Consider the following 3,888-nt stretch of genomic DNA (forward strand, 5'->3'; position numbering starts at 1 on the left):
ATATATATATATATATATATATATATATATATATATATAAGCATAGATAGACAGACAGATAGATAAGGCATGTTATTCATATAGAAGATTCTGGAAATACCCAAATATTTCTTTATAGTCAGCTTTTAAATGCCCACACTATCATGGTGGAACCCCACTTTTACACAACAAAGACAAGGTTAAAGGAAAGTCTGAAGCAAATGGAATTAGATCTACAATGTTAGATCTACAATGTTAGATCCATAATGTTGAATCACTTTGGTAAAATGAAGTCTTTTAGAGAGCTTACAGTTTGAAGAAAAGGTGATTGGAATGTAAGAACATAATCCACTCACCTTAGAACAAAACCTTACCTTTAATTTTGTCATATTTCTACCAATTTTGCCATACTTTATCTACTTTTTATCAATTCTGCTTTTCATTTGGCTTCTATCAGGTTTTATGAATAATTTCTTATCCTTTGACTCCGAGTATACATACATTGTTGTTGAAACCATATATATATCATCATCATCATCTAGTGTTTGCTTTCCATGCCAGCATGGGTTAGATGGTTCGACTGGGACTGGTAAGCTGGAGAGCTGCTTGAGGCTCAAGTTGTCTGCTTTGGCTTGGTTTCTACAGCTGGATGCCCTTCCTAAAACCAACCACTTCACAGAGTGCTCCACTGTGTGTTCTGTACAGTACACTGGCATGAGTGCCTTTTACGTGTCACCAGCACTGGCATTGACCATATTTCACTTACCTTGACATATTTTCTCAAGTGTAGCAAATCACCAGAAGTCTCTGTGAGGCTCAACAACCAGAGATCATATTTTACCACTTTGTCCTGCATCATCCTGGGTCTGCCCCTTCCATACTTCCTTTCACAATCAGAGGCTGACACTTCTTTGTGCAGCTGTCCTCATCAATATGCATCACCTGACCATACCAGTGCAGTTTTCTCTCTTGCACACTACATCTGATGCATCTTATACTCTTGGTAAACTCCTACCTGTACACTGAATTCATTGCTATATTCATCATTACAAACGTTCACCTTACTGACAGTATCCCTGTACTTAGCTTGTACGGCTCTTGCCAACCACTTATCTATCCCTAGTTTCTGCATTGACCAGCAGATAAGAGAGCAGGTTACCCTGTCAAAGGCTTTCTCTATGTCAACAAAAGCCAAATACAGAGATGTATCTTTGGCTAAGTATGTTTCCTAAAGTTGCCTTACCAGGAATATAGCACCAGTAGTACTTCTCCCTGGCACAAAACCAAACTGCATCTCACAAGGGCAGCCAGTCTTAAATCCTCTGTTATGGCTTGGAGGACTATAATGAACAAGTTGGGACTGAGAACCGATTCTTGGTGAACTCCTACCTGTACACTAAATTCATTACTATACTCATTGCCGACTTCACCTTATTGACAGCAGTCATGTTCATGGCTTGTACAACTCTCACCAACCACTCATCTATCCCTAGCTTCCATATTGACAGGGTACCCTGTCAAAGACTTCCTTCATGCTGACAAAAGCCAAGACATATATATTTGTGAGCATAATAGAGCACATGTATATACATGTGTGTGTGTGTGTATTAACAAGTTGATTTAGCCCTAAATCAAGATTTGAATCATTGGAAACACAGGATTGAAGTAATCTGTCAATGCATACGTTTAATACGCACATACACACACACACACAGCCATATATATATATATATATACAGGTACACATATCAACAACTAAAGATGTACACACTACATCATGTGGATGTGTTGTGTACAGTTTTCATTTATTGATACACTTACCTGTACATATATGTGCAAGTGGATGTAACTGTGTGTGCGTGTGTGTGTGTGTGTGTATACATACATAAATATGAGTAAGCATACGTAAATATTCATACATATATTTATATATATATATATATGTGCCTTATCTTTGATAATTGAATATCTTTTCAATCTTCTGTTAGATATCTGAGACGTTAATGAGCTTCTGTCTGAGAAAACAGACATTATAGTGTTGCTGTTGTTGTTGCTATTGTTACTGTTGATGATGATGACAATGATGAAAATGGCAACAATAATGATGACAGTGATGATGATGATGATGATGATGATGATGATGATGATGATGGCATTGAATCTCTGTAACACTTTTTTCTGGCATCAGAACAGCTTCATATCACCCATCCTCTTCTTCAATGTCTCTTAAATGATACCTTTAAAGTTCCAAGATTATAAAAAATGTTATTTTAGCAAAGTCTCTAAAACCAGGAAATTTTTCTTGATATCACTAAACATGGTTGCTAGAAAGAACAGTAAAATTTCTCCCAACTGATGCCTACATTGGATAAGGTGGACCTAGGCTTCTTTCAAGGAAAAACAAGGTGGGATGGTGACACATGGAATTACTTTAATCAAAGATTTCCTCCCATTAGAACTGGTGTTTTGATTCTCCTGCCTTTTCACCCGGTTACACATCAAGGATTTGACAACTGAAGTGTGTGTGTGTGTGTGAGAGAGAGAGAGAGTAACACCATTATTTGACTGGTACTCCTCTTCAGTTGAATAGAGTTGAGCCATATGTAATGAAGTGCCTTGCTCAAGGACACAGTACACTTCCTGGCAATTGAATGCTTGATATTTTGATCATGAGCTGAACACCATAACCATGTTGATGGTGATGATGATGATGATGATGAGACTGATGCCGAAGATATGTTTGTGTAATGAGGTCATGAAATTAATGAGAAGCACCAGAATGGAATAAGTTTAATTATAATTGATTATCATACAACAGCAGTGGTTATTATACCAGTCAGATAAGTTCATATGATTGCACAAAACAAGCTGTTGTTGGTACTGAAGTAAAAGTTTAGGAAATAAACACAGCCTTCACCCATCTCCCTCTCTCGGAATACAATAAAAACCAGCAATGAAGTTTTACTGGTATTTTAGATGGAAATGTTATAAATGTGTAGATATAAAAAAAAAGAAAAGAAAAAAGAATTAGTTTAAGTGTGTGAAAACATTGCTAAAATTCTCTTGTAAAGGAGTGTTGACACTTTATAATTAATTCAGAAAATGTACTGAATTCATTAATTTATACCAATTGTCCACTGATTAGCAAATATGATATGCAATGAGTTGTTGTTTAGTTACAGCAAGAGAGCTGAGAAAGCAGGGGGTTGTAAGATCCGTTTAGTCTTGTCTCATTGCAGACCCTTCAACTTGTCAAGTGTTGGGACCTCAAAAAACACCCAATATACTCTGTAAGGTGGTTGGCAACAGGAAGTGCATCCAACCTTAGAAACCCAGTATTTTCTGTAACTGTCTATATTGCTTTCTCCCAAAGGCACAAGGCTTGAAATTTTGAGAGTTGAGATGGGGGTTAGTTGATTATATTGACACCAGTGCCTAACTGGTCCTTATTTTATCAACCCCAAAAGGATGAAAGGCAAATTCATCCTCAGCCGAATTTGTTAGCTGCATTTTGTCTGGCAATGCTGACAATTCTGCTGCCGGTCCATGGCCTTATTGTCTTTCTAAACCTTGTGATCTGCTTGTCATTTATTCTCTAACCTTTCTGATCCTCAACTTAATGTTGATAATCACCCAATCATGTAAAGAGTTGGCTAACAATTTTAGATCTTTTTCTATGTTATAGGCATAGGCTTAGATGTGTAGTTAAGAAGCTTGCTTCCCAACCATGTGGTTCTGAGTTCAATCCTTTTGTATGGTACTTTGGGCAAGCGTCTTCCACTATAACCTGGAGCCGGCCGAAGCCTTGTGAGTGGATTTGGTAGATGAAAACTAAAAGAAACCCATTGTGTGTGAGTATGTATATATATATATATATATATATATATATATATATATATATATATATAT

The sequence above is a fragment of the Octopus bimaculoides genome, chromosome 12, assembly GCF_001194135.2.
Source record: "Octopus bimaculoides isolate UCB-OBI-ISO-001 chromosome 12, ASM119413v2, whole genome shotgun sequence".
In the NCBI taxonomy this organism is placed as follows: Eukaryota; Metazoa; Mollusca; class Cephalopoda; order Octopoda; family Octopodidae; genus Octopus; species Octopus bimaculoides.